Source organism: Pseudophryne corroboree, chromosome 8, assembly GCF_028390025.1.
Source record: "Pseudophryne corroboree isolate aPseCor3 chromosome 8, aPseCor3.hap2, whole genome shotgun sequence".
Taxonomy (NCBI): Eukaryota; Metazoa; Chordata; class Amphibia; order Anura; family Myobatrachidae; genus Pseudophryne; species Pseudophryne corroboree.
In genome coordinates this window covers 114,676,006-114,703,609 of record NC_086451.1, presented here as the reverse complement: position 1 = coordinate 114,703,609, position 27,604 = coordinate 114,676,006, and the positions used below count along the sequence as shown (strand labels likewise).

Here is a 27,604-nt window from a genome sequence, read left to right as displayed (position 1 = left end):
ACACCAGCAGTGTGTTCCGCCCCAGAACCGTTACCCTCAGAAGCAGACATGATATAACTTGCAGTATGAGGTAACACAGTACAATTATCAGCAGCACTATACCTCTAAACCCAAACCCCTGCGCAGTGTAGTCAGCACCAGCAGAGATAAAGGAGAGATATGGTGACCAAATCACAGAGAAAAATACGTAATACAGTATATCTTTGTGAAAATCCTATATTAGATAACACCTGACGCACCAAGCCCCCTCAGGTTATGGAATATAGGGATAGCAGGTTGAGTGAAAGACACGAGATGGACAACACTCAGCTATCAAATGCACACACAGAAGGTCACAGTTTGTACAATGCAGAGGTTATTACAGACAATAATACTGCACTGGACTAGCTTACACAGCTATATAACAGTAGATATAACAGTACACAGTAAGAACTGGATGTATATCACAGGCTAATTGTACTAGGAAACCCTGACTAAATGCACTCTTTTCTTACTAACACTGACTAAAAAAGGCAGGTAGAATACTTACGTGTCATGTAAAGACACTGACAACCAGGCGGCTTTACATAGGAGGATTTGCCCAAGCAGTCCCAGGAACAGTGAGCTGAGGGATAATGGCGCCGCAGACACTGACTGGGAGTGAGGAAAAGGCAGACATGCAGCTCCAGGGCGGGAACATTTGCGGGAAATGGCGCCCCTGGGACTGGGGGAGGGGCTTCAGGTCTAAGCCTTATCCCCCTTGCTGGCAAAACCACCGGGTACTGTGGGCGATATAAGAAGTGGTTTAGAGAGAAAACCCGACCTGCGCCCATGCCCTGGTGATCTAGTGGGATCGCCTGTACTGCCACAGTGTCCACCGCCAGCGCGCGTGACCCGCCTCCCACTGACTGCGCCGGATCGCGATAAAGACCGGGTCCCGCGAGCAGGACCCACTTACCACCTCCCGAAGCGTGGCCACGCGATCCTGGAGAGCCCCAGCCGTGTGTGTCTAACATGAAGAAAACCGGAGCCTCCGTTGTAGGTACCCGGCAACCAGGGCTCGGGAGTGTACAGCGCCGCTGGGGAGAGCTGGAGCTGCAGCAGTGAATGTCACAAAACATTTACCACCGCTGCTGCCCTTGAAGTCTTCACTTTTTACCTCATAAAAAGCTTCTCAGGACTGCTTGGAGCAGCCCCTCTGTTATGTGCCTGCTTACTGCAGCACCAACTGACAAACTGAGCTCCTGTTCTGGGAGGCGGGGTGATATAGGAGGCGGCGCTGTGCATTCTGGGAACAGTCAAAGCTTTGAGTCTGTTGGTGCCTTGGATCAAGATCCTACTCTACAACCCATTGTCCAGACTTGTGGAGCCCAGTGTACCCCGCAGCAGAAATTAAGTTACTGTACAAAATCAGAGTAAGCTCAAACAATGTGTTTTACCATCACGTATGAAATAATTTAGGTTGCTTGTCCTTTAATCAATGCATTGTTCAACAGTGACATTTCCTTCTAGTAGTCAGATGGAACTAATGTGAAATGTTTTCTGTTACATTTTTTTTTTTTTTTTTTTTTTTTGCGGAATGCATCTGGGAATGTCAGGAAATGAAGGATGGCCCAATAAGTAACTGCACTTAATATTTTGCAGGGATGGACTGCAGAATGCCAGACAAACCCAGGATGAGCAGGAGACGAAACGCCCACCTAGCAACATAAGAAGATCCATAGATGTCTCTAAAAGGGAAAAACACTTAGGACTGGCAGGTGGATAATACATTGTTCTTAAAATCAAATCACTTCAGTTGTTGTTCTTAATCATACATTAAAGCAGTAAGTAAGCTATGCTACATCCTGTAAGTGCATGATCGTTATTGTAAAGCACACATAAAAATGCCAGATCTGAGTCCATCTCCTCACATGCTGGGTGCCGCCCAGCACAGAGCAAGGCCACCCAGCATATGTGAGGCCACCTCCTGATACGTCCGCAATTAGAACACTAAGGTTGACCCCTGCCAGTGCAGCCTGGCTGTGCTGTCAGGTGGTTAGCTGCCATTTTTTAAATCAGAGTGGCTGCATGTGACGGTCCCGGTCTGCCCCTGTTCGGCCTACCCCCTAATGCCGCATCGTCGCCCCACGAACGCCCACCGCTGTCAATTAAATTGTGGTAGCATCCATCGGGGATGCGACCGCAATATGTGGGGTCTCGCACCCACAATGCGACCACTGCGCATGCTCTGTTTGCCTCCATCGGCAAACTGGGCAGTGGGCCACATCAGTGGCCGGGTCTGAATGACCCGCTAAATTGTCTACTGCCATCCACTGCATTACGAAGCCAAGAACTTTTAATGACTGGTTTCCATGCTGTTTGTGTGTTACACCAATGTATGACTTGTGTTCTATAATCTGGAGGCCTCATTATTTTCAAAAGGAACAATGTGATTGCATTGCAATGGTGAATTATTTGGTACTCCAAACTAGCAGACGTATTGAATGCCAATATGCTCAATTGTTCCTCAAATACACAAGTTCTGGGACTGCTCACGTGCACAAAAGCACAAAAATATTTGTTTTATAGGAAACAATATTTAAACGAACTTTAAAGAGATGAAAAGGCTGGATTTTGGAGGTGTTTCCTATATTAGCAAGTGTTCAACAAGTTCATTTTAGTACACAAATGACCACATTTATACACCACCTCTGATCCCTTGTACTAATTATAATGTCAACCTTTTGCGTCATAAGTTCTAAAAGATATTCATCATTAGTCTACAGCAAGCAGTATTTCGGATGAAAACAGTAAAAGTGGTGGTGATGGTAAGCGGTACTTTGAGATGACACCATCATTAAAGCAGCAAGTAAGCTATGCTACATCCTGTAAGTGCATGATCGTTATTGTAAAGCACACATAAAAATGCCAGATCTGAGTCCATCTCCTCACATGCTGGGTGCCGCCCAGCACAGAGCAAGGCCACCCAGCATATGTGAGGCCACCTCCTGATACGTCCGCAATTAGAACACTAAGGTTGACCCCTGCCAGTGCAGCCTGGCTGTGCTGTCAGGTGGTTAGCTGCCATTTTTTAAATCAGAGTGGCTGCATGTGACGGTCCCGGTCTGCCCCTGTTCGGCCTACCCCCTAATGCCGCATCGTCGCCCCACGAACGCCCACCGCTGTCAATTAAATTGTGGTAGCATCCATCGGGGATGCGACCGCAATATGTGGGGTCTCGCACCCACAATGCGACCACTGCGCATGCTCTGTTTGCCTCCATCGGCAAACTGGGCAGTGGGCCACATCAGTGGCCGGGTCTGAATGACCCGCTAAATTGTCTACTGCCATCCACTGCATTACGAAGCCAAGAACTTTTAATGACTGGTTTCCATGCTGTTTGTGTGTTACACCAATGTATGACTTGTGTTCTATAATCTGGAGGCCTCATTATTTTCAAAAGGAACAATGTGATTGCATTGCAATGGTGAATTATTTGGTACTCCAAACTAGCAGACGTATTGAATGCCAATATGCTCAATTGTTCCTCAAATACACAAGTTCTGGGACTGCTCACGTGCACAAAAGCACAAAAATATTTGTTTTATAGGAAACAATATTTAAACGAACTTTAAAGAGATGAAAAGGCTGGATTTTGGAGGTGTTTCCTATATTAGCAAGTGTTCAACAAGTTCATTTTAGTACACAAATGACCACATTTATACACCACCTCTGATCCCTTGTACTAATTATAATGTCAACCTTTTGCGTCATAAGTTCTAAAAGATATTCATCATTAGTCTACAGCAAGCAGTATTTCGGATGAAAACAGTAAAAGTGGTGGTGATGGTAAGCGGTACTTTGAGATGACACCATCAATAAATGTCAATGGGGCATAAGGATGCTCCAGTGGCAAATAACATACCTCCACAAAATAATTCTATGTAGCATTACAGCAGTCTTCAGTGGATGGTGCCATAACAGCGTGGTTCACTGCAAATGATGTCATCGAACCCTGAACCAATGTGGGAGGCTGGCCTACTCTCATCGGGAGTTCCCTGAAATTTGTGATTCTTCTGGACATTCAGAGTGAGTAGGCAGTATGTGAGTGATTTAGGGATTTATTCAGAGCTGTTAGCAAACCCAAAAAGTTAGCAATTGGGTAAAACCATGTTGCACTGCAGGTGGGGCAGATGTAACGTGCAGAGAGATTTAGATTTGGGTGGGTTGTGTTCAAACTGAAATCTAAATTGTAGTGCAAAAATAAATCAGCCAGTATTTACCCTGCACAGAAACAATATAACCCATCCCACCTGCAGTGCAGCATGGTTTTGCCCAATTGCTAACTTTTTTGGTTTGCTAACAACTCTGAGTAACCCCCTTAAAACTGTAGGATGGCTCTAGGTATTGGAAGGCTGGCAACACTGGTGTAACTACAGCCCCCGCAATCACTGCGGAGGCTTGGAGGCGCCAGGCTTGGGGGGCGTGCAATGATTCCCATGTGGACTAGCTGTCCGCATGTAAATCATATTACTTGCCTACCCTACCGCATGCCTCGAGAAGTTCAATAACGCTCCCGGAATTCCCCACCGCCAGATGATGCAGATGCCACAGTACACGGGCCGGCGCTGGATGAGTGACACTTAACAGGCAGGGTTGTGGGTAACAGAGCATGGAGCCTTACCCAGAAGTCTCAACCCATCTCTAACACCCCCACGGTGCCACCTTCATTCTCCTAAAACCTGTGGCCGCATCTGTACTGCAGTGCAGGGAGAGAAGACCGGCGGCCTGAGCCCAACGCCGCCAGAAGCATCTCACCAGGAGGACAAGTCCCAGGAGCGCCGCAAGTATAGCACAGCAGCAGCTGTTATGGGGTAGTCAGTGCAAGCAGGGAGGTGAGTAATGGACGGGCGCAGCACTGAGCATACCATCCTCTCCTCTGTGCTGTGCATAGTATGTGTAGAAGTTCTCTGTATAGAGCAGTGTGTGTGTGTGTGTATGCGCGCGTATGCATACAGTATGTAGAAATTCCCCTACAGTCACTCCCTGATACTGGGTATACACCTGTCCCCACCCCTCTCTGCCACTGGGTACTCATTTGCCTCCACCTTCCCCTGTTCTCACCTTCCTCTACCCCCTTCCTGCCTCTGTATGCTCAGATTCCCCCACTGCCTCTGAGTTGCTCCACTACCCCTTTCTCCCTCCCTGTCAGCTACTGGATGCTCACCTCCCTTACTGTTACTGGGTACTCACCTGTCCCCACCTTCCTCTGTACTCACCTACTAACACCCCACCCCCCTGCTAATGGGTACTTACTTCCCGCCTGTCCCGGTTATTGGGTACTCATCTGTCCCCACCTTCCCCTGTACTCACCTGCTACATCCCCTTGAGGTCGAGCAATACACCCCTGGCAACGAGCATGACACCCAGGGCATGAAACCCCTGACAACAAGCATCAGGGTGATTCTCCGTGATGTATGGGACAGCTACACAAATTCAAACGACATACGTCTCCAAAATACCAAGATTTTAGTGGGTCTTAAGTTATAGGGTAAGGCAGTGGTTCCCAAATATTTGGAATCACAGCGCCCTAGAGTATCCAAAAAAAATTCACGGCATCCCTAGGGCAAAAGTTTCTTATTGAGAAATTTTGAAAAAATATTAAATTAAGTAAATTATGTTTATATGTCATACATACATACATTCAATTGTGTGGCGAGGGACAAGATTTGCTTGTATTTGTCCACATGTTTTATGATTGACAGCCACCCGCTTTAATTTTGCCTATGACAATAAATAGTTTGAATTGGTCCTGGACCTCCAACCTCAGGCACCCCTGCAAGTGTCCCGCAGCACCCCAGGGTGCCACGGCACACAGTTTGAGAACCATTGGGGTAAGGAATTGCTACTAAGCAATTACGTTTCATATAACAACAATTTCTTAACAGACCAGTTTAAAAGGAAAACATTTTTAAAAGCATGTGATGCACAGAACTTTATGTTTACTTTCTGGAGAATCACCCATGACACCCTGGCAACGAGCATGAGACTCAGAGCATGAAACCCCTGGCAATGAGCAGGTATTTTAAAAGTAATCAGTAAACCTTGCTGTAGGGCATAATGTGTCAGGGACATTGTGGTGTGTGGCATAATGTGTCACATGCATTACGGTGTGTGGCATAATGTGTCATGGCCATTGCAGTGTGTGGCATATTGTGTCATTGGCATTATGGTGTGTGGTATAATGTGTCAGTGGCATTGTGGTGTGTGGCATAATGTATCACAGGCATTACGATGTGTGGCATAATTTATCACAGGCATTACGATGAGTGACATAATGTGTAAGAGGCATTACGGTGTGTGGTATAATGTGTCATGGGCATTACTGTGTGTGGCATAATGTGTAAAGGGCATTACGGTGTGTGGCATAATGTGTGTGGCATAACGTATTACTGGCAATACTATGTGTGACATAATGTTTAATGGGCATTATGGTGTGTGATATAGTGTGTAATGGGCATTACCGTGTGTGGCATAATGTGTAAGGGGCATTAATATAAGGGTCATGAATCAGTATTTTTTTTTTCTGTGGAGGCCAATGTCTGGGTGTGCAGGTTGCAAAACTGGGATAGTCTTTTCCTGCAATGTCACGCCCCTTGCAGTGAGGCCACGCTCCTTGCAGTGAAGCCACACACCCTTTTTTGGAGCGCCCGCAGAATCTTTTAAAAGTAATTTGAAATTACGTTTCATATAACAACAATTTCTTAACAGACCAGTTTAAAAGGAAAACATTTTTAAAAGCATGTGATGCACAGAACTTTGTTTACTTTCTGGAGAATCACCCATGCCACCCTGGCAATGAGCATGAGACCCAGAGCATGAAACCCCTGGCAATGAGCAGGAATTTTAAAAGTAATCAGTAAACCTTGCTGTGGGGCATAATGTGTCAGGGACATTGTGGTGTGTGGCATAATGTGTCACATGCATTACGGTGTGTGGCATAATGTATCATGGCCATTGCAGTGTGTGGCATATTGTGTCATTGGCATTATGGTGTGTGGTATAATGTGTCAGTGGCATTGTGGTGTGTGGCATAATGTATCACAGGCATTACGATGTGTGGCATAATTTATCACAGGCATTACGATGAGTGACATAATGTGTAAGAGGCATTACGGTGTGTGGTATAATGTGTCACAGGCATTACGGTGTGTGGCATAATGTGTAAAGGGCATTACGGTGTGTGGTATAATGTGTGTGGCATAACGTATTACTAGCAACACTATGTGTGACATAATGTTTAATGGGCATTATGCTGTGTGATATAATGTGTAATGGGCATTACCGTGTGTGGCATAATGTGTAAGGGGCATTAATATAAGGGTCATGAATCAGTATATTTTTTTTCTGTGGAGGCCAATGTCTGGGTGTGCAGGTTGCAAAACTGGGATAGTCTTTTCCTGCAATGTCACGCCCCTTGCAGTGAGGCCACGCTCCTTGCAGTGAAACCACACACCCTTTTTTGGAGCGCCCGCAGAATCTTTCCTTGTCAAATGGCAATGCGGGGGGGGGGGGGGCGGGGGCAATAAACTTTTTTGGCTTGGGGGAGCAAAATTTCTAGTTACGCAACTGGCTGGCAATAGAAATTGTAGGGCCCAAGACACTGATAATATCTCTATCTATACACATATAATTACAAATATATGTACATCTCTCCTTCCTCCCCAACACACCCCACAGTCTATGTCTCCCAGCTCCCTCAACCGATCCCAAAGTCCTCACTAATCCACTTTTACCTTGGGGAGAGACTCACCCGTGCTGCACTCCCCAATATCCAGACCTGAACACCGCACAGCAGGAACCATATAGGTTACTTTGCCAACATACTACTTATAAGCACAATACACCCATGTGAATATGCATTAAACTATATTTTTATTTCTGTTACTGTGGCATTATATTTTGTATTTGGATTTATTATCTAATACTTCTTTGAATTATGCATACATAACGAATTATAACCATAATTGTACAGATGCTTATTTTATTCAGTCAAGAAATGCTTACATTGAATTATTCCTATTTCTGTAACTAGTTATTAAAATAAAAAATTAGACCCTCCACGAAAAAAGGTGCCATTACTTTGTAACTTTGCGAAGGGGTACAGAGAGTGTGGGTTCTTGGAGTGACCCGGGCTGGCAGGGGGGTTCCTGGTCCGCCTTCCCCCTATCATTTCTTACCTGTCTCTCTCCCCCAGCAGCTGTGTGCTGGGCTGTGGTGAGTCTAGCAATCTCCTCTGCCTGCATGATGTACAGAGGAGGGTGATTGCAATGATTACTCCCAGTCCTGGCTGATGGGCTTATGGTACACACCTCTGACCCCCATGCTACATAGGGTGTTGTGCATAGCTTTTTTTCCCCTTTTTTGTGGGTACTAGGACATGGCCACACACACTGCCATGATTAGTCCACACCTCCACAGTACCCGGGCCCGCTCTCTACGACCCTGCCCCTGGGTACCACCACAAAAACATTAGTTTGCATAGTACAATAAATGCTGGGTTAGTACTTCCGCTGTGGTTTGCCACTAAATTTACCATTAATGGAAAGCTTTACATCCAAAAATGCCTTAAAGTACATCCTTAAATCTCCAGATTCCAGCCACTGAGTAATGGCATAATATATTACATTTCAGTGAGTTTGTTCATTGCATTGTCTATGTTCAGTTTGTTAAACCTTCTGTTTGAGTTGGTTCCATTTTCTCACAGTGACTGATGGAAACATCTTTCTCTGCTGTTCAGTTTTGGGATCAAAGCCCAGAAAAGAGACCAAACATTTTATCCCACAAAAACTTTTACTTCCCTCTAAAAGTAATTGTGGTTATCCGTTAAATCCTTTTGAGTGGCATTTTTCCCACCGTCGAGAAAGTTTTCCTCCTAGAATACAGTACATGTTAAAGTGTGCTATCCTGAGACCATAGGCTATCTCTTATTACAGACGGAGAACACCATGTGTTTAGCATCATGGGATAAATGTTAGGAAATAGTTTCAGGCCTGTCATGCTGTTGAAATTTTATCCACTGGTGAACACAGTATCCCTGCTACAAAAGGGATTAATATAATCCGTTGTGCCTAGTGCTATTAGATCAAGTGCTATTTTATTATATGTACAAACATTGCTGGGGCATAATTTCACACTGATACCGTATCAAATGATATTTCAACATTGTGACATTATGTTATGAAAACCAGTATTGAACAAATGTAAAAAGAAAAAAAAAGTGAAACTGAACAGAATTGGGAAACATGCACATCATCAGCAAAAATAACATATGTATACTGTGTATGTATGTATATATATATATATATATATATATATATATATATGTGTGTAGCAAAGTGATACAGCGCCACTTGTGGGATATGATCTCAGTAATAAAAAAGTTTACTAAAAATGCTAAAAACACATAAAACCTCATTAGAGGTGTCTGCCACCCCTTAAGATTGCAATACTGGTACAGTACTGCTGAAGAGAGTATATAGTGGGGGGATAAGGGTACCGGCGACTAATGTTGGTTAAAAGTACATATACTAAAACTTATAATTTATGAGCCAAAAAATATAAAATTAAACAAACAGTTTTTAATAATAGTAATAACGCATAAAAAATGGGATAAAACATAAAAGTTTGCCAAATATTGATAAAAACATAAAGGTCAGATAAGAAGTTTATGACTTAACCTAAAATAGGCAAGGGGGTCACTGCAGGGAACCCAACGCGTTTCGTCACACCAGACACCTTGAAGAAGTCTGGTGTATCTTTTGGATTTTAAATACACAGTATGCTTCTATCATGGGTTTAGGCCCTGTCTCACTCTTTTAAAGAGACAGGAACCACACCCAAGCATATCAGTTAATAAACACCTGGGGAATTTCTTAACATTTAAATTACATATGGACAGTAGGGGTGCAAGAAAAAGTGCGACCACAAAATTTTATATATACAGTTGTTCTCATAAGTTTACATACCCTAGCAGAATTTGTAATTTTCTGGCCATTTGTCAGAGAATATGCATGATAACTCACAAACTTTTCTTTCACTCATGGTTAGTGGTTGGGTAAAGTAATTTATTGTCAAACAACTGTGTTTACTCTTTTTAAATCATACCCAAATGACCCCGATCAAAAGTTTACATACCCCAGTTCTTAATACCGTGTATTGCCCCCTTTAACATCAATGACAGCTTGAAGTCTTTTGTGGTAGTTGTGGATGAGGCTCTTTATTTTTTCAGATGGTAAAGCTGCCCATTCTTCTTAGCAAAAAGCCTCCAGTTCCTGTAAATTCTTGGGCTGTCTTGCATAAACTGCACGTTTGAGATCTCCCCAGAGTGGCTCAATGGTATTGAGGTCAGGAAACTGAGATGACCACTCCAGAACCTTCACTTTATTCTGCTGTAGCCAATGACAGGTCGACTTGGCCTTGTGTTTTGGATCATTGTCATGTTGGAACGTCCAAGTACGTCCCATGCGCAGCTTCAGGGCTGATGAGTGCAAATTTTCCTCAGTATTTTCTGATAACATGCTGCATTCATCTTGCCATCAATTTTGACCAAGTTTCCAGTGCCTTTGTAGCTCACACATCCCCAAAACATCAGCGATCCACCTCTGTGTTTCACAGTAGGAATGGTGTACCTTTCATCATAGGCCTTGTTGACTCCTCTCCAAATGTAACATTTATGGTTGTGGCCAAAAAGTTAAATTTTGGTCTCATCACTCCAAATGACTTTGATCCAGAAGTTTTGAGGCTTGTCTCTGTGCTGTTTGGACTAGTATTGTAAGCGGGATGCTTTGTGGCATTTGTGTAGTAATGGCTTTCTTCTGGCAACTCGACCATGCAGCCCATTTTTCTTCAAATGCCTCCTTATTGTGCATCTTGAAACAACCACACCACTTTTTTTCAGAGAGTCCTGTATTTCAGCTGAAGTTATTTGTGGATTTTTCTTTGCATCCCAAACTATTTTCCTGGCAGTTGTGGCTGAAATTTTTGTTGGTCTACCTGACCGTGATTTGGTTTCCACAGAATCCCTCATTTTCCACTTTTTAATTAGAGCTTGAACACTGCTGATTGGCATTCTCAATTGCTTGGATATCTTTTTATATCCCTTTCCTGTTTTATACAGTTCAATTACCTTTGCCCGCAGATCCTTTGACAATTCTTTTGCTTTCCCCATGACTCAGAATCCAGACACGTCAGTGCAGCACTGGATGAAAGATGCAAGGGTCTTTCAGGAGTCCAGAAACTCACTGACCTTTAATACACACACATTGATTACAGCCATTCAAACCCGTTTGTGTCAACTTTTGTGCATGTTATCAGGCCAAAATCTCCAGGGTATGTAAACTTTTGATCAGGGTCATTTGGGTAGTTTCTGTTGTCATTATGATTTAAAAAGAGTAAACACAGCTGTTTGACAATAAATGCCTTCACCCAACCACTAACCATGAGTGAAGTTATCATTCACATTCTCTGACAAATGGCCAGAAAATCACAAATTCTGCTAGGGTATGCAAACTTATGAGCACAACTGTATATAGCAATACAAAACTGCCGGCACTCTTTGCTATTAATACAGCTGGTCCCTGTGTCATGGTGCAATGATGCTTATAACCCTCCAAGAGACGCATGGCACTCACGGGGACACAGTTCAAAGGTTTAATGAAATGTTGTCCAAGTCAACGTTTAAAGGCTTACGCTCCTTCATCAAGACACAACAAACAAGATACACAAACACACACAAGCAAGTTAAATACCTAAATCCAGATGAGATCTCCCGCCACCGCCACCAGTCCGCTGCCTCGCGGTCGCCGGATGTCAGCGGATTACCTCACTTCTGGGTAGCTGGTAGGCAATAGTTGCTAGGCAACCCACTGCTTGCTCTCCAGCGGAGGATCCCAGTGACACATCACAGGCTACACCGCTGCAGAATGGCTGGGAGGGAGCAAGAGAGACATATATCTAAACAGACATAGTGCAAATACATATTAAAAATGGCAGCAAACATATTCTACATAACAGTATTGTTATATGGACAAAAATACTGCAGCATACAAAATACTTAAAAAACTATTACATAGATGGTCACAAAATGATTGCAGACAGAGTTATAATACAACCCAATGTCACAAACTATATAGGATCTGATATACTATTAGAAGTAGTTAGAGATTTAGCAGCAGTGTAGACTATCACATAAGACTATACCAGTTGATTTTATCATTCAATCCCTAGGGTGTTATAGTATTAAGATGAAAGATCCATTGTGATTCCATAAGTAAAAGGGATTTAGCTCGGTCACCACCACGAGGTGATTTCATTTACATGATCAATAATAAAATATTTTAGGGAGGACAAGGGGTGTCCCATAGTTTTAAAGTGACGGGCCACTGGTTGGTCTACACTTTTGCCAGTTGAGACTATTTGTATAGCAGACCTATGCAGGGCCATTCTATCACAACATTTTCTGATAGTCTGGCCCACATATTACAGGCCACAAGGGTATGTAATTACATAGACCACAAAGGCCGTAGTACATGTAAGCACAGATCTAAGTTTTTTCAGAGTAGGGGTGTTTAAAGGACTTACATGGGACCATAAATCTACAGGTGGTACAATTATGGCAACTATAGCAGCCAAGGGGCTTAACATAGACATTGGGTAATCATGGAATGCCTCTGCCGGTGATATCCGTAACCACCAACCGATCATTTACGTTACGCCCTCTCTTAAGGGCTCCAATAGGGTGTACATTTCTAAAAGCAGGTAGAGCTTTGTCAGAGGATACAATTGTCCAAAGCGCCTTTGTGGCATGCGTAATACCAGGGCTGGCTGTGGTATAATTACTTGCCCAAGGCAACACTTTATCTTGTATTTTTCTACGTGATTGAAGTAACTGGGACCTAGGCATCTGCAAAACCTGTCTCTTATTCTCCAAAAGCATCCCATAATCATAGCCTTTATGCACAAATTTAGATATAAACACATCTATATTATCAGAAGCTTTAGTGGCATCGCCAGTAATTCTAGCTACCCGCATCATTTGTGACCGGGGTAAGCCCCGCTTAAGAGTTGGTGGGTGGTGGCTAGTTGCTAAAAGAAAAGTATTCCAATCCATGTCCTTATTAAACACTTCTGTGTGTATCATTCCCTCATTAATCGTAATCTGGACATCAAGAAAATGTGCTACATCTTCACTACAGGTGAATGTAAATTTATAGCAGAGTTACTCCTATTCACTTCGTCCATCAGCAGCTGAAACCTTTCAACCACCCCACCCCCCATCCCGTTTACAACATAAATATATCATCGATATATCTTGTATATAGTTTAATGTGCTGTGAAATCTCCGGGCACTCAAAAAACATCACATCCTCTTGTTGGAATATGAAAATATTGGCGTACGATGGGGCAGTGACAAGTCAAAAACTTTGGATGACAGCGGAAGCAGTCCACTGACCACTAAATCCCTTCCTCTTGTAACCAAGCTCCTGCAAACCACACCACCAACTCCCTCAGTGTCAATTTCCTCCTTACCCAGAAAAGCCAATAGTCCTGCAGGCCATGTCACTGGCAAGTCTGACGAGTCCTCTCCTGCCTGGGATTCCTCCGATGCATCCTTGAGTGTAACGCCTACTGCTGCTGGCGCTGCTGTTGTTGCTGCTGGGAGTCGATCGTCATCCCAGAGGGGAAGTCGGAAGACCACTTGTACTACTTCCAGTAAGCAATTGATAATTCCTCGCAATAGTCCTTTGCGAGGAAGATGAAATATCACAGCAGTCATCCTGCTGCAAAGCAGATAACTCAGGCCTTGGCAGCCTGGGCGGTGAGAAACGTGGTTCCGGTATCCACCGTTAATTCAGAGGCAACTAGAGACTTGATTGAGGTACTGTGTCCCCGGTACCAAATACCATCTAGGTTCCATTTCTCTAGGCAGGCGATACCGAAAATGTACACAGACCTCAGAAAAAGAGTCACCAGTGTCCTAAAAAATGCAGTTGTACCCAATGTCCACTTAACCACGGACAAGTGGAGCAGGGCAGACTCAGGAATATATGACTGTGACAGCCCACTGGGTAGATGTATTGCCTCCCGCAGCAAGAACAGCAGCGGCGGCACCAGTAGCAGCATCTCGCAAACGCCAACTCGTTCCTAGGCAGGCTACGCTTTGTATCACCGCTTTCCAGAAGAGGCACACAGCTGACAACCTCTTACGGAAACTGAGGAAGATCATCGCAGAATGGCTTACCCCAATTGGACTCTCCTGGGGATTTGTGACATCGGACAACGCCAGCAATATTGTGCGTGCATTACATCTGGGCAAATTCCAGCACGTCCCATATTTTGCACATACATTGAATTTGGTGGTGCAGAATTATTTAAAAAACGACAGGGGCGTGCAAGAGATGCTGTCGGTGGCCCGAAGAATTGCGGGCCACTTTCGGCATTCAGCCACCGCGTACAGAACACTGGAGCACCACCAAACAATCCTGAACCTGCCCTGCCATCATCTGAAGCAAGAGGTGGTAACGAGGTGGAATTCAACCCTCTATATGCTTCAGAGGATGGAGGAGCAGCAAAAGGCCATTCAAGCCTATACATCTGCCCACAATATAGGCAAAGGAGGGGGAATGCACCTGACTCAAGCGCAGTGGAGAATGATTTCAACGTTGTGCAAGGTTCTGCAACCCTTTGAACTTGCCACACGTGAAGTCAGTTCAGACACTGCCAACCTGAGTCAGGTCATTCCCCTCATCAGGCTTTTGCAGAAGAAGCTGGAGACATTGAAGGAGGAGCTAAAACAGAGCGATTCCGCTTGGCATGTGGGACTTGTGGATGGAGCCCTTAATTCGCTTAACCAGGGTTCACGGGTGGTCAATCTGTTGAAATCAGAGCACTACATTTTGGCCACCGTGCTCGATCCTAGATTTAAAACCTACGTTGTATCTCTCTTTCCGGCAGACACAAGTCTGCAGAGGTTCAAAGACCTGCTGGTGAGAAAATTGTCAAGTCAAGCGGAACGTGACTCGTCAACATCTCCTCCTTCACATTCTCCCGCAACTGGGGGTGCGAGGAAAAGGCTAAGAATTCCGAGCCCACCCGCTGGCGGTGATGCAGGGCAATCTGGAGCGAGTGCTGACATCTAGTCCGGACTGAAGGACCTGCCAACGATTACTGACATGTCGTCTACTGTCACTGCATATGATTCTCTGTTAGGGTCTCCTGCCCTGTGCTGCCACGTCGTCATGGCAACCGGGAGACAAGTGCTAGCGGAGTAACCTGAGCGCAGCTGATACTCCGGTTCGGGTCTTTTGCTGTGCAGTGGTTACAGGCATGGGATCCGGTGCTGGTTTTTGTGCTCACAGTCTGTGAGGTCTGAGGGGGGAGTGGACAGCACCTGCTTTATAAGGCCTCTTCTCAGGTTAAGCAGATGCTGCTGAATCTTTGTTGGTTAGTCAGTTCCTGAAAGTTAGCCAGTACTGTATAGCTTTGTATTTTGTTGTTGCTTACTGCAAATAGGCCTGGGCATTTGGTACTACACTCTGCCAATCCAGACCTAGCAGTAAGACTGGAGTCAGTCATTTAGCCTGCTGAGGTTCTTTTGCTATTCTGTGAACCCAGCAGGTTTGTGGCTGTACTTTCAGACCTGGCTGCATAATCCTCTCTCACTGTGCAGGGCGTCCATGTGTCAGTTTAGTGGCAGTAAGCTGAACCTGGGCCCTGCAAGTGAGAATTAGGATTGTGGAGACTCTCCTTGTGTCTATTATTCCATCTCTGACCAAGGAGTTTACTGCCACACCCGTTGGTAACCCTTTAGGGTTTTGCTGTTGCCCTTAGCAACAGCATTTCGGGTTCTCTACGTATTAAAACACAAGATCTTGCTTTTTCCATCTGAGCATTTCTAATACTAGGGAGACACCCAGTTTCTTAGCCTCTGGGCTTCTCTGTTCACTCTGTGTTGGTTTTGTTACCCTATCACCTTCTGTGTACGTTATGTCATATTTCCCAGTCTGTCTGTGAGTTCATTTGTTTTGCATCCCTCTCTGTTCAGACACCAGTACATTCCTGCAGGCACTGGTGTGTATAACAGTTCAAACACCAGTACATTCCTGCAGGCACTGGTGTGCATAACATATTCAGCAGCCCAATACTCCTGTTGAAATTTTGTGGGAATATGGAGCATACCCCTCAAAATACGTTGCAACAGGTGGTCGATCAGGTGCAGGTCCTGACTCGTCAATTTAATGATTTGTCCATTAAAATGCACACCTCCCAGGCCGCTGGCGGAGCTCCCGCAGCAGCAGCACCTTCAGGGGTTAAGGAGCCGAAAGTAAATCTTCCGGATCGTTTTTCTGGAGATCGCTCGCAGTTCTTTTGTTTCAAGGAGAGCTGCAAGTTATATTTCCAGCTTAGGTCTCAGTCTTCTGGGTCAGAGATTCAGCGGGTGGGCATAGTGATTTCCTTGCTACAAGGAGACCCACAGGTCTGGGCATATGGGTTGCAGCCTGACTGTCCGTCGCTTAAAAGTGTTGATGCTTTTTTTACGGCACTGGGCATGTTGTATGATGACCCTGACAAGACGGCCTCAGCCGAGGCTCAGATTTCGATCCTTAAGCAAGGGCGAAGGCCAGTTGAGGTTTACTGTACGGAGTTTCGGAGGTTGGCCCATGATACCCAGTGGAATGACCCAGCCCTGAGACACCAGTACCGAAGAGGTCTTTCTAACCAGATAAAAGACCAACTGGTACAATATCCCTTGCCTGATAGCTTGGATCAGCTCATGCAGTTATCCATCCGGGTGGATAGACGGCTGAGAGAGCGTAGGCTTGAAAGGGAGACCGAGGTTTCCTTCTTTCCCAAGGGAACCTCAGACTCTGAGGAATTTTCCGAGGAGCCTATGCAGATTGGGGCTACCCGCCTCTCCTCGCGTGAGAAGACGCGGAGGAGACAGCAGGGGTTGTGTTTGTACTGTGGGAATAAGGGTCATGTGGTACTATCATGCCCAGAAAAGCCGGAAAACTTCAGGGCCTGAGGGTGATGGGAAATATCCTGTCAGGCCAGAAGTCAGAATTTCCCAAGAAGACTTTTATCATTCCGGTGACCTTGAAGATCCTCGGTCAAACTGTCAAGACTGAGGCCTTTGTGGACAGTGGGGCCGACGGGGTTTTTATGGACCGCCAATTCGCCCTGAAACACTCTGTTTCCTTAGTACCCTTGGCGTCGGAAATTGAGATTTGTGGGTTAAACGGGGAACCATTATCCCAGGGTAAAATTACCTCTTGCACTAGCCAGATTTCTTTGTTTATTGGAGCCACACACTCTTAAAAATTGTCCTTTTATGTGACTGTCTGTACTTTTGCCCCATTGGTGTTGGGGTTACCCTGGTTAAGGGCCCACAATCCTCAATTTGACTGGGTCTCTGGGGAGATTCTTAGTTGGGGTACTGATTGTTTCAGGAGTTGCTTGAGCCTTCCAGTCAGGCTCTCGCAGCTAAGTTTGCCAGGATTGCCAGGGTGTTATGCAGATTTTGCGGACGTGTTCTCCAAAAAAGTTGCAGAGGTACTACCTCCCCATCGCCCCTATGACTGTGCCATTGATTTGTTGCCGAATGCTAAGCTTCCCAAGAGCAGGTTGTACTCCCTGTCACGTCCTGAGACTCAGGCTATGGCAGAGTACATTCAGGAGAACTTGGCTAAAGGATTTATCAGACCTTCACAGTCTCCAGTTGGGTCGGGGTTCTTCTTCGTGGGTAAAAAGGACGGTTCATTGCGACCCTGCATCGACTTCAGGGAATTGAACCGTATCACGATTAAAAATTCATACCCACTGCCTCTCATTTCGGTCTTGTTTGACCAGCTTCGTACTGCCACCATTTTTTCTAAGATTGACCTACGCGGTGCGTACAATCTAATCCGAATAAGAGAGGGGGATGAATGGAAGACTGCCTTTAATACCCACTCAGGGCATTATGAATATTTGGTGATGCCTTTTGGGCTCTGTAATGCCCCGGCAGTCTTCCAGGATTTCATGAACGATGTGCTCAGGGAATATTTGGATAGATTCTTAGTTGTATACTTAGATGACATCCTAATCTTCTCCCATTCCCTGGAGGAACATCGGAAGCATGTACGCTTAGTCCTCCAGAAACTCAGAGACCACCGGCTTGGGGCGAAGCTGGAGAAGTGCGAATTTGAAGTTCAGCAAATCGCATTTCTAGGATATATTATCTCCCCAGAAGGTTTCCAAATGGAGGGTTCCAAGGTACAGGCAGTCCTGGATTGGGTGCAGCCCACTAGTTTGAAGGCGCTTCAGCGTTTCCTGGGCTTTGCAAATTTTTATAGACGATTTATCGCTGGATTTTCGTCTATAGTGGCGCCCTTGGTGGCACTCACTAAGAAAGGGGCGGATGTTGCTCACTGGTCTCGTGAGGCCAAAGCGGCTTTTGCCCGTCTCAAAAGGGCATTTGTCTCGGCCAAGGTGCTGCGACACCCAGATCCAGAGCGTCCTTTTGTGGTGGAGGTGGATGCCTCTGAGATGTGTATTGGGGCAGTGCTCTCTCAGATGGGAGTGTCTGATAATCGCCTTCATCCCTGTGCTTACTTTTCCCGTAAATTTTCGCCTGCCGAGATGAATTATGACGTGGGTAACCGGGAATTGTTGGCTATTAAGGATGCACTCGAGGAGTGGAGACACTGGCTTGAGGGGGCTAAGTTTGTGGTCTCAATTCTCACCGACCATAAGAATTTGGCATATTTAGAGTCAGCGAAGCGTCTCAATGCCAGGCAGGCACGATGGGCTTTGTTTTTTGCTCGCTTTAATTTTTTGATAACATATCGCCCTGGGTCAAAAAACATCAAGGCTGATGCGCTCTCGCGGAGTTTTGCTCCAATCCAGGAGACCACCGAGGAGCCGTTGCCCATTGTGTCCCCATCATGTATTAAAGTGGGCATTACCCAGGACCTCTTGTCATTAGTCCTTAGAGCACAGGAGCAGGCTCCTCCAGACCTTCCGGTAGGTCTTTTGTTTGTGCCTCCTAGGTTAAGACAGCGAGTGTTCCTGGAATTCCATGCCAAGAAGTCGGCAGGTCACCCGGGTATTGCCAGAACTCGGGAGTTGCTATCTAGGGCGGTGTGGTGGCCCTCGGTGGCTAAGGATGTGGATCAGTGGGTTCGGGCATGTGACATCTGTGCCCGAAATAAGACTCCTAGAGGGGTTCCTGTTGGCCCATTACATCCACTCTCTATTCCATCTAAGCCATGGACCCACATTTCAATGGATTTTGTTGTGGAATAGCCCAAATCCTCTGGGATGACAGCCATCTGGGTTGTCGTTGACAGGTTTTCGAAGATGGCGCACTTCGTTCCACTGGTTGGGCTGCCATCGGCCAGACGCCTGTCTGAATTATTTATGCTGCATGTTGTGCGCCTCCACGGGTTGCCACTTGATGTGGTCTCTGACCGCGGATCCCAGTTTGTGGCCAAATTCTGGAGGGCATTTTGTTCCGATCTCCAGATTTCTGTCAGCTTGTCGTCAGGCTACCATCCGCAGTCTAATGGGCAGACTGAAAGGGTGAACCAGACCTTGGAGCAGTTCCTCAGGTGTTATGTCTCAAAGTGTCAGACTGACTGGGTTGCTCATCTGTCAATGGCGGAGTTTGCCTATAACAACGCGGCTCACTCTGCTACAGGGATCTCTCCCTTCCTTTGTGTGTATGGGCATCATCCTAAGGCCAATTCTTTTGACCCCCTGGACTCCACGCCTGGTGGTTCCTCTGTCGTTTCGGTCCTTAGAGGTATTTGGAGGAAAGTGAAGAAAGCCCTTGTGTCTGTGTCATTAGTGACCAAAAGGGTTTTTGATAAGCGGAAAAGACCCTGCAGCTTCAAATTAGGAGACTTTGTCTGGTTGTCTACCAAGAATTTGAAGTTGAAACAGCCATCTCATAAGGTAGGCCCCCGGTTCATCGGCCCTTATAAGATCACCAGGGTTATCAATCCGGTGGCATTTCAGTTAGATCTGCCCCGTTCTTTGGGTATCAATAAAACATTTCATTGTTCCCTTTTAAAACGGGCGATTAGTAATCCTTCTTCCAGAGGAAGACCTTCCCCTCTTCTGATACGTGGCCAGAGGGAGTTTGTTGTTGAAAGGATTCTTGACTCCAAGATGGTTCGGGGTCGGCTGTCATTTTTGGTGCACTGGAAGGGGTATGGCCCGGAGGAGCGGTCGTGGGTGCGCAGTTGTGATCTTCATGCCCCCAGACTGATACGCTCTTTCTTCTCGCAGTTCCCCGATAAACCCGGTGGTAGGGGTTCTTTGACCCCTCGTCAGAGGGGGGGTACTGTTAGGGTCTCCTGCCCTGTGCTGCCACATCATCATGGCAACCGGGAGACAAGTGCTAGCGGAGTAACCTGAGCGCAGCTGATACTCCGGTTCGGGTCTTTTGCTGTGCAGTGGTTACAGGCATGGGATCCGGTGCTGGTTTTTGTGCTCACAGTCTGTGAGGTCTGAGGGGGGCGTGGACAGCACCTGCTTTATAAGGCCTCTTCTCAGGTTAAGCAGATGCTGCTGAATCTTTGTTGGTTAGTCAGTTCCTGAAAGTTAGCCAGTACTGTGTAGCTTTGTATTTTGTTGTTGCTTACTGCAAATAGGCCTGGGCATTCAAGTAGGCACGTCAGACAGTCCGTACGTATACTGGCAGGAAAAAGAGGCAATTTGGAGGCCCTTGCACAAACTGGCTTTATTCTACCTAAGTTGCCCTCCCTCCAGTGTGTACTCTCGAAAGAGTGTTTAGTGCAGCCGCTCACCTTGTCAGCAATCGGCGTACGAGGTTACTTCCAGAAAATGTGGAGAAGATGATGTTCATCAAAATGAATTATAATCAATTCCTCCGTGGAGACATTCACCAGCAATTGCCTCCAGAAAGTACACAGGGATCTGAGATGGTGGATTCCAGTGAGGACGAATTAATAATCTGTGAGGAGGGGGATGTACACAGTGAAAGGGGTGAGGAATCGGAGGATGATGAGGAGGAGGACATCTTGCCTCTGTAGAGCCCGTTTGTGCAAGGAGAGATTGATTGCTTCTTTTTTGGTGGGGGCCCAAACCAACCAGTCATTTCAGTCACAGTCATGTGGCAGACCCTGTCACTGAAATGATGGGTTCGTTAAAGTGTGCATGTCCTGTTTATACAACATAAGGGTGGGTGGGAGGGCCCAAGGACAATTCCATCTTGCACCTCTTTTTTCTTTCATTTTTCTTTGCATCACGTGCTGTTTGGGGACAATTTTTTTGAAGTGCCATCCTGTCCGACACTGCAGTGCCACTCCTAGATGGGCCAGGTGTTTGTGTCGGCCACTTGTGTCGCTTAGCTTAGTCACACAGCGACCTTGGTGCGCCTCTTTTTTTCTTTGCGTCATGTGCTGTTTGGGGACTATTTTTTTGAAGTGCCATCCTGCCTGACACTGCAGTGCCACTCCTAGATGGGCCAGGTGTTTGTGTCGGCCACTTGTGTCGCTTAGCTTAGCCATCCAGCGACCTCGGTGCAAATTTTAGGACTAAAAATAATATTGTGAGGTGTGAGGTGTTCAGAATAGACTGGAAATGAGTGGAAATTATGGTAATCGAGTTTAATAATACTATGGGATCAAAATGACCCCCAAATTCTATGATTTAAGCTGTTTTTTAGGGTTTTTTGAAAAAAAACACCCGAATCCATAACACACCCGAATCCGACAAAATTTTTTCGGTGATATTTTGCCAAAAACGCGTCCGAATCCAAAACACGGCCGCGGAACCGAATCCAAAACCAAAACACAAAACCCGAAAAATGTCCGGTGCACATCACTAATTTCTTCACAATTTTTAAGTGGAAACTGAACATTTACCAGAGCACCTGTACACCAATTTGTTGACTATATATGTGTGTGTGTGTGTGTGTGTGTGTGTGTGTGTGTGTGTGTGTGTGTGTATATATGTATATATCAGTGATGTGCACCGGACATTTTTCGGGTTTTGTGAGGGGAATGACCTGACTCAGGCTGGCAGTGTCTGAACTGACTTCACGTGTGGCAAGTTCAAAGGGTTGCAGAACCTTGCACAACGTTGAAATCATTCTCCACTGCGCTTGAGTCAGGTGCATTCCCCCTCCTTTGCCTATATCGTGGGCAGATGTATAGGCTTGAATGGCCTTTTGCTGCTCCTCCATCCTCTAAAGCATATAGAGGGTTGAATTCCACCTCGTTACCACCTCTTGCTTCAGATGATGGCAGGGCAGGTTCAGGATTGTTTGGTGGTGCTCCAGTCCAGTCTCTTGCACGTCCCTGTCGTTTTTTAAATAATTCTGCACCACCAAATTCAATGTATGTGCAAAACATGAGACGTGCTGGAATTTGCCCAGATGTAATGCACGCACAATATTGCTGGCGTTGTCCGATGTCACAAATCCCCAGGAGAGTCCAATTGGGGTAAGCCATTCTGCGATGATCTTCCTCAGTTTCCGTAAGAGGTTGTCAGCTGTGTGCCTCTTCTGGAAAGCGGTGATACAAAGCGTAGCCTGCCTAGGAACGAGTTAGCGTTTGCGAGATGCTGCTACTGGTGCCGCCGCTGCTGTTCTTGCTGCGGGAGGCAATACATCTACCCAGTGGGCTGTCACAGTCATAGAGTCCTGAGTCTGCCCTGCTCCACTTGTCCACATGTCCGTGGTTAAGTGGACATTGGGTACAACTGCATTTTTTAGGACACTGGTGACTCTTTTTCTGAGGTCTGTGTACATTTTCGGTATCGCCTGCCTAGAGAAATGGAACCTAGATGGTATTTGGTACCGGGGACACAGTACCTCAATCAAGTCTCTAGTTGCCTCTGAATTAACGGTGGATACCGGAACCACGTTACTCACCGCCCAGGCTGCCAAGGCCTGAGTTATCTGCTTTGCAGCAGGATGACTGCTGTGATATTTCATCTTCCTCGCAAAGGACTGTTGGACAGTCAATTGCTTACTGGAAGTAGTACAAGTGGTCTTCCGACTTCCCCTCTGGGATGACGATCGACTCCCAGCAGCAACAACAGCAGCGCCAGCAGCAGTAGGCATTACACTCAAGGATGCATCGGAGGAATCCCAGGCAGGAGAGGACTCGTCAGACTTGCCAGTGACATGGCCTGCAGGACTATTGGCTTTCCTGGGTAAGGAGGAAATTAACACTGAGGGAGTTGGTGGTGTGGTTTGCAGGAGCTTGGTTACAAGAGGAAGGGATTTAGTGGTCAGTGGACTGCTTCCGCTGTCATCCAAAGTTTTTGAACTTGTCACTGACTTATGATGAATGCGCTGCAGGTGACGTATAAGGGAGGATGTTCCGAGGTGGTTAACGTCCTTACCCCTACTTATTACAGCTTGACAAAGGCAACACACGGCTTGACACCTGCTGTCCGCATTTGTGTTGAAATAATTCCACACCGAAGAGCTGATTTTTTTTGTATTTTGACCAGGCATGTCAATGGCCATATTCGTCCCACGGACAACAGGTGTCTCCCCGGGTGCCTGACTTAAACAAACCACCTCACCATCAGAATCCTCCTTGTCAATTTCCTCCCCAGCGCCAGCAACACCCATATCCTCATCCTGGTGTACTTCAACAGTGACATCTTCAATTTGACTATCAGGAACTGGACTGCGGGTGCTCCTTCCAGCACTTGCAGGGGGCGTGCAAATGGTGGAAGGCGCAAGCTCTTCCCGTCCAGTGTTGGGAAGGTCAGGCATCGCAACCGACACAATTGGACTCTCCTTGGGGATTTGTGATTTAGAAGAACGCACAGTTCTTTGCTGTGCTTTTGCCAGCTTAAGTCTTTTCATTTTTCTTGCGAGAGGATGAGTGCTTCCATCCTCATGTGAATCTGAACCACTAGCCATGAACATAGGCCAGGGCCTCAGCCGTTCCTTGCCACTCCGTGTCGTAAATGGCATATTGGCACGTTTACGCTTCTCATCAGACGCTTTCAATTTTGATTTTTGGGTCATTTTACTGAACTTTTGTTTTTTGGATTTTACATGCTCTCTACTATGACATTGGGCATCGGCCTTGGCAGACGACGTTGATGGCATTTCATCGTCTCGGTCATGACTAGTGGCAGCAGCTTCAGCACGAGGTGGAAGTGGATCTTGATCTTTCCCTATTTTAACCTCCACATTTTTGTTCTCCATTTTTTAATGTGTGGAATTATATGCCAGTATCAATAGCAATGGCCTACTACTATATATACTGCGCACAACTCTAATGCACCACAGGTATAGAATGTAGATGGATAGTATACTTAATGACGACACAGAGGTAGGTACAGCAGTGGCCTTCCGTACCATACTGCTATATATACTGGTGGTCACTGTGTCAGCAAACTGCAAAACTAAAATGCACCACAGGTATAGAATGTAGATGGATAGTATACTTAATGACGACACAGAGGTAGGTATAGCAGTGGCCTTCCGTACCGTACTGCTATATATACTGGTGGTCACTGTGTCAGCAAACTGCAAAACTAAAATGCACCACAGGTATAGAATGTAGATGGATAGTATACTTAATGACGACACAGAGGTAGGTACAGCAGTGGCCTTCCGTACCGTACTGCTATATATACTGGTGGTCACTGTGTCAGCAAACTGCAAAACTAAAATGCACCACAGGTATAGAATGTAGATGGATAGTATACTTAATGACGACACAGAGGTAGGTACAGCAGTGGCCTTCCGTACCGTACTGCTATATATACTGGTGGTCACTGTGTCAGCAAACTGCAAAACTAAAATGCACCACAGGTATAGAATGTAGATGGATAGTATACTTAATGACGACACAGAGGTAGGTATAGCAGTGGCCTTCCGTACCGTACTGCTATATATACTGGTGGTCACTGTGTCAGCAAACTGCAAAACTAAAATGCACCACAGGTATAGAATGTAGATGGATAGTATACTTAATGACGACACAGAGGTAGGTACAGCAGTGGCCTTCCGTACCGTACTGCTATATATACTGGTGGTCACTGTGTCAGCAAACTGCAAAACTAAAATGCACCACAGGTATAGAATGTAGATGGATAGTATACTTAATGACGACACAGAGGTAGGTACAGCAGTGGCCTTCCGTACCGTACTGCTATATATACTGGTGGTCACTGTGTCAGCAAACTGCAAAACTAAAATGCACCACAGGTATAGAATGTAGATGGATAGTATACTTAATGACGACACAGAGGTAGGTACAGCAGTGGCCTTCCGTACCGTACTGCTATATATACTGGTGGTCACTGTGTCAGCAAACTGCAAAACTAAAATGCACCACAGGTATAGAATGTAGATGGATAGTATACTTAATGACGACACAGAGGTAGGTACAGCAGTGGCCTTCCGTACCGTACTGCTATATATACTGGTGGTCACTGTGTCCGCAAACTGCAAAACTAAAATGCACCACAGGTATAGAATGTAGACGGATAGTATACTTAATGACGACACAGAGGTAGGTACAGCAGTGGCCTTCCGTACCGTACTGCTATATATACTGGTGGTCACTGAGTCAGCAAACTGCACAACTGAAATGGACCACAGGTATAGAATCTAGATGGATAGTATACTTGACGACACAGAGGTAGGTACAGCAGTGGCCTTCCGTACCGTACTGCTATATATACTGGTGGTCACTGTGTCAGCAAACTGCAAAACTAAAATGCACCACAGGTATAGAATGTAGATGGATAGTATACTTAATGACGACACAGAGGTAGGTACAGCAGTGGCCTTCCGTACCGTACTGCTATATATACTGGTGGTCACTGTGTCAGCAAACTGCACAACTGAAATGCACCACAGGTGTAGATTCTAGATGGATAGTATACTTGACGACACAGAGGTAGGTACAGCAGTGGCCTACTGTACCTTAATGCTATATATTATATACTGGTGGTCACTGGTCAGCAAAACTCTGCACTGTACTCCTCCTATATAATATTATATTGGTGGTCCCCAGTCCCCACAATAAAGCAGCACACTGAGCACAGATATGGAGTGTTTTTCAGGCAGACAACGTATACTGGTGGTCACTGTCAGCAAAACTCTGCACTGTACTCCTGCTATATAATACAGCTGCTCCCCAGTCCCCACAATTAAGCAGTGTGAGCACCAGTGGCGTAACTAGAAATTTTCCTCCCCCAAGCCAAAAAATCCTTCGGCGCCCCTTCCCCCCCCCCCCCCCATACCCCCCATAATTGGCATTAGCAAAGGGACAAATATGTGCGCGCCGTAGGCGTGCGCCGCCAAAAAGGGGGTGTGGCTTTGTTAAAATGGGCGTGGCTTCGCGTAAAGGGGCGTGGTATTGCAGGAAAAGACTACCTTATACCCCAGTTTTGCAACCTGCACGCCCAGACGTTAGCCACCACAGGAAAGAAAAATAATCCTGATTCATGCCCCTTACATTATTTGTCATTTTTCCTCCTTATAGTAATGCCGAGTATACATTATTCCACATACTGCAATGGCCCTTAGACAGTATGCCACACACAACAATGCACATGACACAATATGCACACACTGTAATGCCCCCGACACATTATGCCACACACCGTAATGCCTGTGACACATTATGACAGGAATCGCAATGCCCGTTATACATTATGCTACACACTGCAATGCCCCTGATACATTATAGCACATACAATGTCTGTGACACAGTATGACACACACCACAATGATCCTGAGACATTATACCACATACCACAATGCTCGTGATATAGTATACAACACACCGTAATGCCCGACACATTATGACACACACCGCAATGTCCGTGATACATTATGCCACACACCGTAATGCCCATTACACATTAAGTTCTACAGTAAGGCTTCTAATTACTTTTAAATTACCTGCTCGTTGCCAGGGGTTTCATGCTCTTGGTTCCATGCATGGTGCCATGGGTTTTCATGCTCAGGGTGTCATGCTCGTTGCCAGGGGTTTCATGCACTGGGTGTCATGCTCGTTGCCAGGGGTTTCATGCACTGGGTGTCATGCTCGTTGCTAGGGGGTAGTGCTTGTTGCTAGTGCCGTGCTCCCAGTGCCACATATGCCCCCAGTGCCAGATATTCCCCCACAGTGCCAGGTATATGCCCCCAGTGCCATGTACATGCCCCCAGTGCCAAATATACCCCTCCCCCAGTGCCACATATGCCCCCTCAGTGCCTGCCACCCTCAGTGCCAAATATTCCTCCACAGTGCCACATATGCCCCCTCAGTGCCTGCTCCCCCACAGTGCCAGGTATATGCCCCCAGTGCCAGATCTTCCCCCACAGTGCCAGGTATATGCCCCCAGTGCCAGGTATATGCCCCCAGTGCCAGATCTTCCCCCACAGTGCCAGGTATATGCCCCCAGTGCCAGGTATATGCCCCCAGTGCCAGATCTTCCCCCACAGTGCCAGGTATATGCCCCCAGTGCCAGGTATATGCCCCCAGTGCCAGATCTTCCCCCACAGTGCCACATATGCCCCCTCAGTGCCTGCTCCCCCCAGTGCCAAATATTCCCCCACAGTGCCAGGTATATGCCCCCAGTGCCA

At 46.1% G+C, this 27,604-nt stretch overlaps 1 protein-coding gene across 1 annotated transcript in view; it reads left to right on the top strand.

The window, feature by feature from the left end:
* The window catches only part of LOC134947545 (uncharacterized), a 72,435-nt gene that overhangs the window by 27,074 nt on the left and 17,757 nt on the right, over positions 1–27,604 (top strand). The window contains exon 2 of the mRNA XM_063935589.1: positions 1,624–1,739. The gene's annotated coding sequence lies outside the window, so the exon portion shown is untranslated. The remainder of the gene's footprint in view (positions 1–1,623; positions 1,740–27,604) is intronic.